The 7,500-nt window shown below is 42.5% G+C and overlaps 1 protein-coding gene across 1 annotated transcript in view; it reads left to right on the plus strand.

The window, feature by feature from the left end:
- Positions 1 to 7,500, plus strand: part of samd4a (sterile alpha motif domain containing 4A) — a 42,685-nt gene that overhangs the window by 14,122 nt on the left and 21,063 nt on the right.

A 7,500-nucleotide genomic window follows, 5' to 3' on the forward strand; every position in this document is an offset into this window, starting at 1 on the left:
GTTGTAAACACTACTGTTGTGGCTCCAGAAACAACATTTACTATTATATTTAAAATATAAATGAATCTTGATCGGCACGTATTCTCTTTTTCTTGAAGTAATGTATTAAAAAGAACCACTGAGATCCCAACGATCGCATCCCTGCGTGGATCACAGATACTTTCGTCTCTCTTTGATTGACAGAAACCAGGTTTTTATTTATTTACCTGAGCTTTAAGAAATCCGCTCGCTGCAGAAAACTGACCGTAACCACTTTGCTTTTGAGAGAATCGGATGTGTGTCGGCCATGTTTGTTTAAAGCAGCCTATTGTCTAAATACCCAGATCAGAGCAGTAAATCACCTGCTGACGGGTTTCCTGACAGCTTGCCTTCCTGTTTCCTCTCACTCAGCTTCACCTGTCCCACACGATGACTGACGCACAGATTATTTAGATGGACAGACTCTCTCTGCTCTCCTCTTCCTCTTGTCTTTATTACTGGAGCGCCTATGGCAAATGACAGAGATACACTCATCCTTGGAGAAGGAAGCGGCCTCGACAGGTTCACCGCCCACGGCGTCTTCCCGACCACCCAGACAGAGGAAACGCCACCGAAAGTGGACTGAGCGTTCCAACACGCATCCTACCAGACTGTTTAGTAAGCCAGAAGACAAGATTTAGGATGTTCCCATACATGGTATGTCAAACGCAGCGTGCCAAAAATACCAGGATGTTCTACTGCATGCGGTCGCACTTTGCAGTACGCAAGCCAACATGATTTTCTGGCTATTCTGACCCACAATCCTTTCGCAGCAAGATTATCAAAGTTCAAAGTGCCGTGTTATGATGACGTAGTCTGTCACCATTCAATGCATTCTGCATGGTGAGGGTGCTGGACGGGGTACGGGACGGGGTGCTGGACGAGAGGAGGTGGACTCTATGTTTACATCAATGATGCTTGGTGCTCAAACACAGTCAAAGTTGACGAACAATGTTTCCCTGATGTTGAATTTTTAATATTAAGATGCAGTTATCTGACCAGAGACTGGTTTTGTTGCAGCTGTTATCACTTCAGTAGTGCAGTCTTGCTTCGTCACATTTTTCTTTCTGTTGAAAATGGGCTATAACTGCACTTTGTTGTGCAACCCCTGTGTTGCATAATGCCAGTAAATCATCCCTGAATGGCAGAGAGACTACCGGCTGCACCTGTATCCATATTCACCAGTCTTTCAAAAACATGTCCCATGTCCTCACTGGTTTTCTGGAAAGTGGTTGAACTTCACATTGTGATTATTTAAAAACTCGACTAGACAGAAGTAAACAGCCTCCTCCTCCTCCTCTTCCTCCTCAGTCAGTTATGTGTCAGTAGGTCAGAGTGAGCCCACAACACGGACCTATTCTTCCTCTTTTTCTCTCTTCGCTTTTCATTATATTTTACCTTCCTCTAGTTTATTGCATGTACTATTGTCCTGTTTATTTTGCAATAATCTCTTTCTGTCTCTTATCCACCCCCCTTTCCTTCTTATTTCTCTGATTGGCTTGTTGTATGGGCCCCTGATGTGTGTGTGTGTGTGTGTGTGTGTGTGTGTGTGTGTGTGTGTGTGTGTGTGTGTGTGTGTGTGTGTGTGTGTGTGTGTGTGTGTGTGTGTGTGTGTGTGTGTGTGTGTGTGTGTGTGTGTGTGTGTGTGTGTGTGTGTGTGTGTGTGTGTGTGTGTGTGTGTGTGTGAGAGAGAGAGAGAGAGAGAGCCGTTAGGAATCACTGCATTCTTCAGCAGCAGCTCTCTGTGGTATGCCAGCACATTCCCCACTGCTGAGCTGGAGAATCCACTCGGAGAGAAGCAGCGGGAACTTTCCCTCTTCTTCCCCCTCCCCAGCCCTCGCTCCACCCATCTACTACTCCGTCTGTCTTCACTCTGCTCTCCTCAAGTAACCCTAACCCAGGACCCTTTCCAGAGTCCTCCCCCGTACGGGCTGGGACTTTGTCTTTAAGGTCTTTTTCTTCTCTTACACATTTAATTCATCTTCCGTCTCCTCCTGACTTCTATCCCTGCCAGTATGTCTCTCTCTCTATCTCTTGCACTATTGTTTAGTTAGTTCATTTAATATTTTATTTTATTTTATATATTGAGCATTTTTATATTTAATATTTTTACTCTTATTTTTATTGCTTTGCTTTAAAATGTTCCTGTAAATGCTGCTGTAGCAAAAACAATTCATCTTGCAGGATTCATAAAGTGTCTGTCTGTCTGTCTGTCTGTCTGTCTGTCTGTCTGTCTGTGTCCCAGCTAGCCTGTATTAGCTGTCTTGGTTGCCACAAACAGTAGTGTTACCTCACCGAACACAGGAGCTGCGGAGGTACTACTGTCGGTAACACACTGACTACAGAGAAGCGAGCAGCTCACCTCATGCAACCCCACTTCAACAAACAGAACGTGAACGCTCCCTTTAAGCCCCGTCTCTGTTTATTGTTGGTCACTTCTCTGCCTCTCTGTCTGTGGGGTCGCTGGTGGTGTTGAGTCAACAACAGCTAAAGCTAGTGGACTGCAGTGAGCCAGCCCCATGTTTGTGTTGCTAGCAGCAGAAGCACAGGACACACACACACACACACACACACAGGTAATTATGCAAATTCACAGTGGCTGATAAGCAACTTGTTTTAGGTCTAAGTTGGGGTCAAGTGTACATAAACACCTTTCCACACACAACTGTCTCACTCACAATCATTCACTCTCTTCACACACACAGACACACACACACACTTATCAGTATGATTGAAAGGTAATGTGTCCCTTTGCCAACCACTGATTTGGTCTTATCTGTTGTGCGAGCTGCCATGTTGTGGCTTTTTGTGCCGTCTATTTTTAGAATGAGAGGAATCATTGTTCTAACAAATTGTGTGTGTGTGTGTGTGTGTGTGTGTGTGTGTGTGTGTGTGTGTGTGTGTGTGTGTGTGTGTGTGTGTGTGTGTGTGTGTGTGTGTGTGTGTGTGTGTGTGTGTGTGTGTGTGTGTGTGTGTGTGTGTGTGTGTGTGTGTGTGTGTGTGTGTGAGAGAAGAGGACACAGATTTACAGGAGGCTCACATGATGTATATTAATATGGGAGATGTTAAGTAGTGTTATTGCTCTTCCTGGCTCTGACGTGTTTATCTGTGTTTGTCAGTGACGTGTCTCTTGTGCTGATCCACCACAGTCAAAGAGGCTTCTGTGTTACAGTGGAGACGTCTTGTGATAGAAGACGTAAATCAATAAATTGATATAAAATGTTTTTTTTATAAACAATCAAACATCTATTCCTAAAATCAAACCGATATCCTACGAAATACATAAATATCTACGAAGAATAAAATCCAGAAGAACTTGAGTAAGTGCTTATTTATTAATTTATTATTTTATTTATTCTTCATTCATTGATTTTATTTATTTTGGTTTATTAATTTATTTGATTTTATATATTTCTTTGCTTATTCATTTTTTCTTATTTGTTGGCCCTCCCTGTCTGACCGTAGTTTAAAATGACCATCAGAAGTCCAACCCAGAGATATTCAGCTTACTGTTACAGACGCTGACGAAAGAAACCAGATAAATCCACGTTTTAAAGTCGATCAGCTGTTTGATTAACAGACTACGCGCTGCATCTCTGATCAACAGCTGTGAGGACAAACGTGTTCAGTTGTCTCACGTCCTTGAGTTAGTTAGATGTGAGAAGTCTTTCTACGAGCACTTTTAAATGTCTTCAGAACGTGAACATCAAAAGGATTTAAGATCGAGGACTTAAGCTGCTTATTTGCTAACTGGAGCTTTGCCTCTGTGATCAAATTCAACATCAGGACCTGCACAGACTTCAGAAAACCTTGAGAGGCCAAAATCTGGATGGAAACTGAATTGAATGAATAGCATGCTGTATGAGTTTTAAGCTGTCCCGTGAGAGGACAGTTAGTGGACCTATTTGTCCATCGGACTGTGGACACTTTGAGAATCCCGTTCAATGACTTCCCAGAGGTACGTTTGTTGTTATAAAACTCGGCCGCTGTGTCGTCAACAAGCAGCTTTAAATGTCAGAGCCTCCTTCAGAGGTTTCATTTCATGTGAGGTGTTTATCTACTTTATAAATACCCACCAGGCTTCACAGCGCTCTACGAGTGTTTTTGTTTGGGAATAACCGGGGCAGTTTCCCCCACTGACCACCTCGTCTGTCGGTCTGCTTTCTGTGTCTGTTGCGCTTTCTTCAGCACAGACAAAGTGTCCGGCTTGTGCAGAGAAAGGTGGGCGGTTTCATGGGCGGTTCTCGGGCAGCACCCTTGTCTGGGTGCCAGAGCCCGGGCAGGGTGGCACAGAGTTCACCAGCAGGGAAGTGCTGTGTCAGCACCCGAAACAAATGAGTCTGTGTCTGAGGTTGTCCTGTTTGTGTTTGTCACACTGTTTCTCCTCAATGATGCTGATGTGATTCATCACTTCCCAGCATGCCCCTCTCTCTCTCTCTCTCTCTCTCTCTGTCTGGCGCGAAAGAACAAACCTATCGTTCGTTGGAATACCTCACGTTGAGTTTCTCTCGCTTTAGTTTGCATAGTTTAGTATGTTTTCTATCGATCATGTCGCATTGCATGGAGCACTCACACGCTTAATTATGACTTTACACTGACGTATTTTATGTTCTATTCAGTCTCTGTCTCCTCTGTCAGGTGAGACTCAGAGGTGGGCGAGTTAATCTCCTCGTTCCAGTGAAGTTCACAGTAACGCTCTGAGTCAGAAGCTACAGGGTTTGGTATCGCTGTGGCAGCTCTGTACTGTGTCAGTGTTGTAACCTCACTTTAACCGCTCTGCTCCTCATTCCTCCTCCTCCTTCTTCTTCTTCTTCTTCTTCTTCTTCTTCTTCTTCTTTTACTGCGGTTGGATGAGGTTAGCACTTCCCCCTCAAGGTTCAGGGAGGGAAAGAGTCTGACATGCATTAGAACGCTTCCTCATCCTGTCCATTTTGAATTTAAAGAGGCACTGCACACTTAAATGTGTTATTTAAGCTGTAAACTAAATAATATGACTATACTCTGATGAAACACATCAATGCTGATGTTACTTTTTGTACCAATTTTATTAAAATAAATCAGCATTTTATGGTTGAAAATGGCTCAACACGACACCTATTCTCTCCTTTGTGTGGACTGGAAGTTAAGCTGTAAACACTTGGAACAAAATGTGGTTAATCAGTGTTAATAACTATCCAACAAGAGCAATGTGCTTTCCTACGCTGTGACCAGGCGGCAACCTCCGGTTCTGCCGAGTGAAGCCAAAGCTTTGTGTTAAAGCTGCATTCTCTCTAATGTCCACCAGGGGGCGACTCCTCTGGTTGTATAGAGGTCCGTTTGTGTTCGAGGCAGCCCAGTGTTTCTCCTAGATGTTAACCTTTGACCTGTGCTCGGTTCCATTACTGCGACCCCTCTCTGAAGGGTGAGAGTTGCTGCATGTTTGTTCGCTGTGAGGGAACTCCTCCCAGGCCGACTCCTTGACCTCCTAACCTTTGAGTAAGAGGTCAATAAGCCTGCAGTAGCTTCCTGACTTCTAGGTGTTGAACTTTCACACCTTATTCCAGCCGTTGTCTTCTTTTAACTAAAGCAGGACAGGACCTAGCTTCTAGCTAACACACTCTAGTAAATCTAACCAGAGTGCTACTGATCAGAAGTGACTTTCTCTTCACTTTTGATCTCTTTGTCTCGGTAATGTCGGCTGTTACTGAGATACTGTAATAAGTTTCTGAGAATCTGTTCTGACACGAACATCAATCAAAGGATAACTTGATTATTTGTGAATTATTTGGTATTTGCTGTGAGAGATCTGTCCTGTGGGAATAAAGGCAAACACATTATAAGAGATCATAATTCATGTAAGTTAGGTAACTTTGGCAACTGAGAATAATCCCCCTCAACATTCATGAATGTTTAAGCACATTTGATTATTTTACTTATTTACAAGTCAATGCTATGTGAGTTTAATGTTTAAAGTGATCTCTGCATCTTATAGGTTTTTTACATTTGTATTATTATAGATGTTTGTATCTATAATGTCTGAATGAGAATCTGAGGGAGGATTTCTGAGAATACTCTGAGGAGAAGACACGGAGAACCTCCATGATCAGGGATGTTTCCTTCACTTCTTACCGGCACACAGTCATACTTTGAATACGCTACGTAGCTGCTTCATTCTACTTCCAACACATGTACTATAAAGAGGCAGTAATGTCAAGTGTTTTGACGGACATTTTACTCTTGTTAATGTTAAAATGAAGTAATGTTTAGTCAGGCCTTTTTATGGTCTCAGTGTAGATGACAAATGTTTCTTCTTAGACTGTCAAACAAATGTTTTACTGTAAACATGATGTTTAAAAGTATTCATCAGGGTTTCTGTGTTGCGTCTAAATGTTTTCCAGTCCTTTGGAAATACATGAGTTTAAATCACGGAACAGTTCCTGTTCTCGGATGGACCGAGGCTCGCCTCATTCAGAGGAATGGATTACATCATCAATGGATTACATCATCATTGAGCAGCGAGGAGCAACTCCCCTCACACACCTCGCTCCCTCCCTCTCAAACTAGTTTCTACCTCCTTCCTCCTCTCTCCTTGTGCTTTACATCACTCTGACAGTAGTCTGTCTCCTTCATGTCACCAACTCTCACTTAGACATGGATCTGAAGGGCTCTTCTTCTTCTTCCTCTTTAAAAAAGGGCCCGTTTTGTTGTAAAGAATCCTAAAATAAGTGGGCAAATTGGGTAGGAGTTTCCCTTTTTTTGCTTTTAATTCTGTTGCTGAATTTTTTAGGTTGTTAGGTTCCCATTTTCTGGATTTGTGAGATTCAGCTATTTGGTGTTTCTTTCCATTGTGTTCGGTGAGAAACTTTTTTTTTATTTTGATCTGAAAATAACAAGCATGAAGCCTGAAGTTGCAGGTTTTTGTGTTATTATAGATAAACTGTTGATGGTACAAATGGCCAATACACAACTTATTACACAATATATAGATTGATCAAATTATTTCAATGGACAAACCAGGCGACAACCTCCTGCATTCTCTCTAGTGTCCACCAGGGGGCGACTCCTCTGGTTGTATAGAAGTCTATGAGAAAATGACTCTACTTCTCTCTTGATTTATTACCTCAGTAAACATTGTAAACATGAGTTTATGGTCTCAATCTCTAGTTTCAAGTCTTCTTCAATACAGGATGATGTTCATTTAGTACATTATGGTCCATTTAGAGTCAAACAGACCATAAAGCAGGGGATGCTTTAGGGCGGGGCTACTGTGATTGACTCACTCCTCCACAGTCAAAATACGGTCACTAAAGTCAAGATGGCAGCGGCCAAATTGCGGAATTTGAGGCTTTAAAACATCAGTCCATAAACCACTACGTCCACTTCTTATAGACAGTCTGTGGGACATATTAATGGATTGTCTTTGGCCTCATCTCTGTGGGACATATTAATGGATTGTCTTTGGCCTCATCTCAACTATATACAAAGAACATGACATTTCAAAAA

This window comes from Anarhichas minor, unplaced genomic scaffold (assembly GCF_050575085.1).
Source record: "Anarhichas minor isolate MPS153535 unplaced genomic scaffold, ASM5057508v1 ptg000067l, whole genome shotgun sequence".
NCBI classification, from domain to species: domain Eukaryota; kingdom Metazoa; phylum Chordata; class Actinopteri; order Perciformes; family Anarhichadidae; genus Anarhichas; species Anarhichas minor.